This window comes from Petaurus breviceps, unplaced genomic scaffold, assembly GCF_028583685.1.
Source record: "Petaurus breviceps papuanus isolate PSGF00001 unplaced genomic scaffold, PetGlider_PUasm1.0 37, whole genome shotgun sequence".
Taxonomy (NCBI): domain Eukaryota; kingdom Metazoa; phylum Chordata; class Mammalia; order Diprotodontia; family Petauridae; genus Petaurus; species Petaurus breviceps.
The window spans coordinates 46449472-46458788 of record NW_027186296.1 but is presented as its reverse complement, the minus strand read 5'-3'; the positions used below and the strand labels follow the sequence as shown (position 1 = coordinate 46458788).

General features: G+C 39.0%; 1 long non-coding RNA gene across 1 annotated transcript in view; it reads left to right on the top strand.

Annotated features, from left to right (window-relative positions):
- Positions 1-1659: 1659 nt before the first annotated feature.
- LOC138169181 (uncharacterized) overlaps positions 1660-9317 on the top strand; it is a 16744-nt gene continuing 9086 nt past the window's right edge. Inside the window, exons 1-2 of the long non-coding RNA XR_011170285.1 lie at positions 1660-2053; positions 6591-6639. This is a non-coding gene — a long non-coding RNA (uncharacterized lncRNA). The remainder of the gene's footprint in view (positions 2054-6590; positions 6640-9317) is intronic.

Below are 9317 nucleotides of genomic sequence, written 5' to 3'. Positions count from 1 at the left end.
TGAACTGATTAAACCATTCTGCAGAGCAATTGGGAACTATGCCCAAAGGGCTATAAAATCATGCATATCCTTTGACCTAGCAATACCGCTACTAGGTCTGTATCCCCAAAAGCGATAAAAATAAAAAAGGAAAAGGACCTATATGTATAAAAATACTTAAAGCAGCTCTCTTCTGCTTGCAAAGAGTAAGAAATTAAGGGGAAGGGGCGGCTAGGTGGCACAGTGAATACAGCACCGGCCCTGGAGTCAGGAGGACATGGGTTCAAATCTGACCTCAGACACTTACACACAAAAAAACTAGACATGTGACCTTGGGCAAGTCACTTAACCCCAATTGCCCTCCAAAACGCAAAAAAAAAAAAAAAAGGATTGTGATAGGTGATTATGATGTAATACTATTATACTATAAGAAATGATGAGCAGGATGCTCTCAGAAAAAACCTGGACTTACATGAACTGATGCAAAGTGAAACGTACTGTATACAAAGTAACAGTAATATTATAAGATGATCAGCTGTGAATGACTTAGCTATTCTCTGCAGTACAATGATTCAAGACAGCTCTGAAGGACTTATAACCAAAAATGCCATCCATAGATGAAATGATAGAAAGAACTGATAGTGTCTGAATACAGATTAAAGCATACTTTTTAAACTTTATTTTTGTTGAGGTTTTTTTTTTTTGTGGGGGGCAGTGATGGGGGGGAGGTTCTTTGTTTTCTTTTACAACATGACTAATATGGAAATGTTTTGCATGAGTACACATGTATAACCTATATCAGATTGCTTGCTTTCTCAGTGGTGGGGGAGGAAGGTGGGGAGAGAAGAAAGGAGAGAATTTGGAATTCAAAGTTTTTAAAACAAATATTAGAAACTGTTTTTACATGTATCTAGGGAAAAATACTAAATAAATCTACCACCACTACCACCCCCCAAAAATAAAGAAAAGTGTTCAAGTCCTGCCTCTGACACTTACTGGCTGTGTGACCTTGGGCAAATAAATTTAACCCTTGAGTACCCTTGGCAACTCTCTAAATTGAAAATCATGCTGAAAGCTTCCCCCTCTCATTTCAAAGTGTAGGTAGTAGACATCATAAGAAGAGATATGAGAGGGTCAAAGCATACAAGTGGGGATCATTTGTAGCTAGAGGAAACAGAAAAGACATGATATGGTAGAACACGATCAGGTCCTTGTTCATTTTGGTATAATACTATAGCATCACAGGTTTAAACTGGTTTGAATAGGTTTGAACTGGTCAGAACCAGTTTTAATGAGTTTAGGACTGGTTTAACCAATTTGAATTGGTCAAACCAATTGGTTTAAATTGGTCAAAACCTGTTTGAACTGGTTTAATTTTAGACTGGTTTAAATTGGTTTGAACAAGTTGGTTTGAACTTGTTTAGACTGATTTTAATCAGTCACAACCAGTTTAAACTGGTCAGAATTTGTTTGAACTGTTTTTAATTGGTTTGAACTGGTTTAATATAGTTTTAATTCCTCCATCACCATAGAAACAGGAGAATATTTGTGAAAAGGGGATACATCATGGGAGTAAATAAAGCAGTAAAATTTCCCTTCTTATCCTTCACTCCTTCCATCCACACCTCCCACAGATCTTGGGAAGCTCAGGCCTATAGCTCTGAAAGAGCTATTTGAAAAGAATAGATTAAGAAAGCATTAAATAATACCATAAGATCTTCTGGGAGAGAAAAACACAGAAATGTTTCACTGACATGCATTTCAGCCACCTTTTCTGGAACTGGTTTTGGAAAGTGTTGCAACCCTCATTATGAAACACCCATTTCCTAAGAAAGCAACTGAAGTGCTCCCCATAGAAACCCTCTTAATTCAAGTAGGATGTGTTGGGTTTTCTTTCTTCCTTCACTAAAACAACTTGCTTTTCTCCCTTTTAAGGCCCACTTCTGAACCAGGAACTTGGATCAATCCATCAAGTTGTAGATTCAGTCCAGAGAAGAACTATTCACAAGAGATTATAACAAGTTGAGAAGTTCTCTTCACAGGATTCTGAACCTTTCTTATGCATGTAAGCAAAGTAAGTATCCAAGATCTTTTAACTTTTCAGGAAAAAATAAGAAAAAAAGTTGCTATCTTCTGAAAGGCAAGATGTTTGTCACCCCAGTAATCTAATAGATAGCAGAGCAAAAACTTACAAGTTTCTTACTATCACAGACTCATGTCCCAGCTCTTCAGCTTGGAGTTGGAATGATCTTTTCAGGTTATCTTGTCCAAACCGAAGACCCAGAGAGGTGAATAAGAGGATGTGTCCAAGGTCATAAAGGAAGTGACAGAGATAGTATTGAAATAGATTCACTACCCCCAATCCAGCAATTTTCCCACTATCCCATACTATTTTCCTCCCTGTCTTCCATGAAGAAATTTCTTTGTTGTGAATGAAATAGTCATAAACTGAATCAATTCCTCGTACTTTCTTTAATGAACTGGTATTTCATTATGTCATTTCCCTTTTGTAGATTATTTTTCCTTTGTCCTTTCCAATAACCCTTTACCTTTTTCATCTGGAACCCCATTTGATACCTCAGTGATAGTAAAAATTATTTCCATTGCAAATTCCTCTTTCCTATCAAACCCTTTCTCTGCTCCTAATTTAAATTTCAATCAATCCAGTTATCTAGTTCAGTTCGGGAGCCAGATACAACCTAAACTTGTAGAGAGCATAGGTTTATGTGATAGGGTGTGGGCATGGGGTAAGATTTCTCTTTTGCTCTCTGTGGGAGCTCAGGTTTTTAAAAGGCTGCTGACACTATCCACTGGTCATTTAAGAATGATTGGGGTGGAAGGAGCCTTAGAGGTCATGGTGTCAAACCTTAAAGATGCTTTTGTTTCCCTCCTTCCTTTTAAGATTTCAAGTTTGGCATCAGAATACTTCTGGTGATGGGGTGACCATGCTTATGAAGGAATGTTCCCAAGAGTGAGGATATCATTCTTTGTGATCTTTTCTGTTCACTGGGAAAATATGGCTTTTACTTAGGTCTCTAGCCCCATGTCCAAGAAGATCATCTGCTCTGGCACTCAGGGAAGGGGCCTATCAGTATTCTCCAGTTTATACAAAGAATTTTGGACCAGAGCAGGACCTTAGAAATCAAGATCAACTCTCTTTGTCCTCTTGAATGAATGAAAGAACGAAAATCCCTTTAATAAGGCCCTGTGGACACAAATACAAAAGTGAGATGCTCCTTCCTGTCCTCAAGAAGTTTTATTCTTTTTTTTTTTTGGAGGGGAGAGAGCAGGGCAATTATGGTTAAGTAACTTGCCCAAGGTCACAAGGCTTTGAGTTGAACTCAGGTCCTCCTGACTCCAGGACCAGTGCTCTATTCACTGAGCCACCTAGCCACCCCCTAAGAAGTTTATAGTCTAATGGGAGAGACAACATACAGAGGGAATTACTATCCAGTAAAGGGGAGTGTTCTGGTTTGAAAAGTCCCAAGGGTATTGATTGGAGTCATAGGGCAGTGGATTGACATACCCTTTCCAGAAGCAATGGAAATATTGATTTGATTTTGGTCCCAGAGGTGGGGGCTAGGAGTGGGAAAAGGGAGAGGCATGTCATGTAACAAGTCATGTGACTGCGGGGTCTAAAGTGAGGCATGGCTGAGGCTGGTTGTATATTGTGGGTCGTGTGAGATAACTCACCTACCAGGATAATGCACACTTCATTGTGGAGATTCCAGGGCTAAGAAAATTACTAATTTTAAAGATAAGGAATGAAGGCCCAGAGTTAGGTGATGTTTCTATGGTCACATAACTATTTGGTGGCAGAGCTGGGACTAGAGTCTAGATTTTGGGACTCTCAGGCCAGTATTCTTTTTGCTACAACCCACCTTCTCCTAAGCACAATGCAAAATTCTAAATACAATAGTTCACATTTAAATTGGCAGTTATACTGGGCCTTTTGTACTCTCAGCAGCCTTCTCTGAAAGGAATCTTTCAGATTCTGCCCTGAAAGAATCTAGGGAAAAAAAAATTAATATTTTGTAACATAATAGAATATTTAGACAAAAAAGCAGAAAACCCACCCTTTAGACCTACGCACAATATTTACATTAAAGACAGACCAAAGAGTGCTATGAAAGAATTCCCTCCTCATTTGAGTTGCTAGTCCCATTTTGTGGCCTTCTTTGTTTCAGTACCCCTAAGGGAGTTAATGCATCTTCCATCCACTGGGAACTTTCTAGCCCTAACTTAGGAAAGTGACCAGGGGGTGTCAGGTGGTGACTCCCTTCAAACACATGAAGTACCCTTGTTTGGTCATGTCAACAAGGCCCCCTTCTCTGATTTCCATTTTCCAGTACACTGTGTGTCCTTCACAATGGACCATGCAAATTTAAGAATCTCATGTCATTTATAGTGTCTATCTCAGCCTTATTTTCATATTAACAGCTAGGTGATGTCAGGGAGATCTGAATTCAAATCCAGTCTCAGATATTTATTAGCTGTGTGCTCCCAGAAATATCACTTTACCTCTGTCTGCCTCAGTTTCCTCAATTGTAAAATGGGGATAATAATAGCACTTAACTCATAGACTAGTTGTAAGGCTCAAATGAGATAGTATTTGTAAAGCTCTGTATCTGGCCACATCTGTATCACACCACAGTATCTGGCCTATGGTTGGGGCTTAATAAATGCTTATTCCCTTCCCCTATTGACAAGAGGATTGCTGGTGAAGTCTCACTGCAGTTTTTATTCAGTTACTAACAAATGAAGTTGCTAAAGGATTTTTCCATGACAGGATAAATGTTTTACTGTTTATATTTAAGTTTCTTCTCTCTTCATTGGTATTATTTCCCACTTTTGCTAACTAATTCACCTTCCTGAAGAAATCCTCTTCCTCCCAGGATCAGTTGTTTTCCAGTGAGATCTGAGTTCAAATCCTGGCTCTGATCTTTATTTACATGAGGGAGCAAAGTGGCACAGTGGATGGAGTCCCAGACTTGAAGTGAGGAAGACTTATCTTCATGAGTTCAAATCAGGCTTGGGCACTTAGTAACTGTATGACCCTGGGCAATTGTTATGGGAATGGGAATTTAAGATCTCTCCTGCCCCTTGGCCCTTTGATAGGCTTAAGTGACTCTGAGAACCTTCCCTGATTTGAAAATATACTCTGCCCCCTAATAGGCTGAATGTGGTCACCTGGAGCCTGTGGGGGAGGCTTGGTTTTCAGGAATGCCCACACCTTGGTGCTGTGTGATTCGGCAGTGGGTCAAGAAGGTTGTGACATTCTCTGAGCCAGGAGAAGGCTATATATACCCTGATGTGAGGCTTTGTTTCGGGGCTTACTTTGAAAAGAGTTGTGTGATTTGATCAGATGAGACTCTGGGCAGCTGTTGAGCCCCCTGGGCTTTGAAAACCCAGATGTTGGTGCTTCCCTCTCTGGTAACTGACTAGGTATGGATGTAATGGTCAGACAGCTGGAAGCCTGTCTGCTGACCTGTTTCTCTGTATTTGTTGTCTGCTTGTAACCTCTGTATTCTCTGAAGTTTGGGGTGCTGACCTTTTCCCCCTGAACTAGGTAAATGACATATGTTTGATTAAAGCAAGATTGTTAACCCATTTTGAGTTGCTTTCCTTTAGAAAAGCAGATCTAAGAACCTGTGTTGGCAGCCACCATGGGTATGCTATGGTGCTTGCTGCTGCAACAAGTCACTTAACCCTATTTGCTTTTGCTTTCTCATCTGTAAAATGAGCTGGAGAAGGAAATGACAAACTTTTCCCCTATCTTTGCTTAGAAAATCCAGAGTTGTTCACAAATGAATTGACTGAATAATTAGTGTCCTTATGAAAGTCACATTGGTCGTTAAATTCCTCATCTTTGAAATGTAGGGGATTAGAACCCCTGAAGTTCAATGATCCTAGGAGTGCATCGAGAACCCAGCACTGTGGTGTAGTTGGACTCTAGACCAGGAGTCAGAAGACCTAGGTCTGAATTTGTACTCTGAAATTACTGGCTTTATGAATGCAAATCTCTTAAGTTGTATTGAGAAAAATGATTACTAATAACCAATGATTTGAGGAGATCCAGAGTTCTTCCTCTTTTTCTTAAAGTCCTCAAAGTTTAGTCTCTGAAAGACATTTCTGATAATAAGATTGAATTAACTCTCTTCTCAATCTTGGTCAAACCCTACCCAACCTTATAAGGAATTTAATCTAAGGTGGAAAAGCCCATTTTGCTCTGCATAGGTTTGGATGGGCATAAATTTGTTGATTATATTGCTTAAGGGCTGGACAATTTAGAAGTAAATGACATAAAGTTACATCCTTCCCCCCCCTCCCCCCCAGTCCTTCATTAGAATAGGTCCACCTCTCGTTGTAATATTCATTGCCTCTCATTGTTAACCAGTAAGAGTTGATTGCCACCCTCAGGAACACCCACTTTTCCAAGGGCATATAAACTGTGAGCCTACCACCATGCCTGGTCTTTGGCATTTGAGAATGTCATTTACCCTTTTATTAATAAAATGTTAGCATTATTAATAAAATGAGTCATTACTTAGAAACCATGTCTCTTGAACTTTTTAAACCTCATGGTATGTTTCTTACCCCTTCTCTGTCAGGATTGGTGTTAGGATCAAATGAACTGGTCTACAAAAGCCCTTTGTAAAGGTAAGGTACCCTTACTAATTGACCCATGAGTGTGCAAAAGAATTCACACATGGCTACTTTACAAATAAGTTAATTTTATTGAATAGGCATTATAGCTTCTCTCTGTTTCAAATGATGGAGAAGCTGGGTCACACAGATTACAGAGCTATCATTTACTTGAAGTAATCTTTCATAAAAGAAAGAAATTAAATATACAGTTCTGCTATAAAAAGTGCGACAGTCATAACTGGAAGTTTTCCAAAACGAAAGCAAAATTTACTACATATTGCAAAAATTGGTTTTAGTGCTTTAATACTTTACAAAGTAACAACCCAACTGCTAAAAACAGCTCTTACATGTCTTTCTTTGTCCAAGAATGGATCAGATTAAAAATAACATTGGACTTTAATCCGGATGACAATCACATGTAGAAAAAAGTTCTTGATCACTTGCATTTTGTTCAAAGCAACAGAATTCAGGCCTGTTTTTTTTTTTAACATTGATGGTCTTGTTGATCCACTTCCATCAAGTAAGAAACGGTGGGAAACTAAACACATGAGAAAATAGTATTGTTTCACCCAAAGACTGATGGTAGTCAGCCAATCAAACCACGGAAGACGGGGAAAAAATGTACCATTCACTCATTTCCACCCAGGCTGAACACATATTTAAATGGACATGTTGAACACAGGGTAACCTGGAAAGTCACTGTGGCTTTAGGAAAAGCTTTTCTTCATTTCTTATGGTCACAAAAATTTGCCTTAATAGAACGATCTGCTAAATTCTTGAAACTGATCAAACATAATAATAAACTAAACTCAGCTCTGGAAAGGGCCAGAAGGGGATGATATGATTACTAAAAAGTTTAATTCTCCTATAGAGTCAGGCAAGTTTAATTCTCATTGTTCTAACAGTTGATTTATTTATATAACTAAGAAAACCCTGTAACCTACCATCCAGCTAGGGACCCCGTGAACTGAGAAGAGGCATTTTGTTTCTATCAGTGGGTACTTTGGATGCTCTTTGTTGGCATATGTATTGGTTTTCTCAAGCCTTATTTGTAGATGCTACTGTTTATCACTTCCACATGTTAGCTCTGGGCATCATTTATTGGAAACAGCTCTTTTTTCTCTCCCTCCCTCCCCCCCTCCCCGCCTCATAGTCCTAATCATGCTTAAGTTGTTCCATTTTCATTACCCAAATATACAAGATCCTTCAACCAAAGAAACTTCAATGGGTATCCTCAAGTGGTCAGTTGATGGAAGGTTACCTGATTTTGGTTGGGGGAGAGAAGTGTAACCCCCACAGCTAGAGTTCTCTTGTGAATAAGTAAAGGGTATAAGTGAATAATAAATTGGCTCACAGCCAATCAATTTGCCAATAAAAGGTAGATCTTAAATTAAGGGTACTTAAGAAACAGGTTGTATGCCCTTGGGTACATGTTTCAGAAAACCTATTGCTTTGTGTTTTGGTTTAAGTCACAGACAATTGGATGCTAGCAAAAAATGTGGTCAAATCAGTGCCCACTGATTTATCTTTTAAAAATGTGATCAATGAAATCAAGGCCAGAGATTAAAGACTGTTGGGAAGACTTTGGATTGTGCCCCAGTTTATCCCAAGGTCCTACAAAATATTAACAGTATTTTGCCACCAACCCTTAAAAAAGAAAAAACTTAGCCAAAGTATCCAGAAAATGAAGCATCAGCAGATAGTTTTTTATAAAGGGTCCCACAGCAAAATAGATAATCTGTATGAGGGGAACTGGGCACTGTGGGAATACACTGTTGGTCATCATATGAATGGGCTTTAAAAGAGTGAGAAGGGTAGGAATTGTGAATTTGAAGCCATGAGACAAGAGCCTGCCTTGTCTCTCTCTGGAGCTTCTACCTTACTGAGATTTAAGCTATAAAGTCCAGGTTGATAAGGCTGTGTCTTCAAGATGCCATAACCACTACAGTTAGAAAGTAAAAAAAAATCAGCCAGATTTGGGGCCTCAAAGATGTTTATTTTGGTGTTTATCTACCTGGCAACTTCCACTTCCTACCAAAAAACTCACCCAAACAACTCAAAAAAACAAAAACCCAAGCAAAATCAGAAAACAAAACTTACTGTTTGCTTGGGGAAATGCATAATTTTGCAACCCATTCAGAAGGGTTGAAATATAACAGTCCCGACATCTAGGGCTAGCAGCTTCAGGTCTGCTCTTTGAACCTTTTGGGACAACTCCCTTGGGATTGGTCTGTTGTATTAAATGAGATAGATATAAAAAGAATTTAGCACAGTGCTTGACACATAGTAAGCACTATATAAATGTCTATTTTTTCCCTCCCTTCTCCTCTCCTTCTCCTTGGAGAATGGCTTACAAAAGTCACAGACTAAATATATGAGTATTTATTTTCTGTAAAACATCTGGTTCTAATGAATGGAGAGGCAAAGTAAAGCTGTGTAAAGCGCCTCAGACCAGGAATCAAGAAACTTGGACTCTATCACTAGAATTTTGTGACCCTGGTCAAGTCACTTAATGGATTTGATTTCTTCATCTGTAAAATGAAGAATTGGGCCTGATGTTCCCTAAGGTCCCTAAGAGGAGAAGGGGAGGGAAGAAAGAGGAGAGAGAAGAAGAAGAAGAAGAAGAAGAAGAAGAAGAAGAAGAAGAAGAAGAAGAAGAAGAAGAAGAAGAAGAAGAAGAAGAAGAAGAA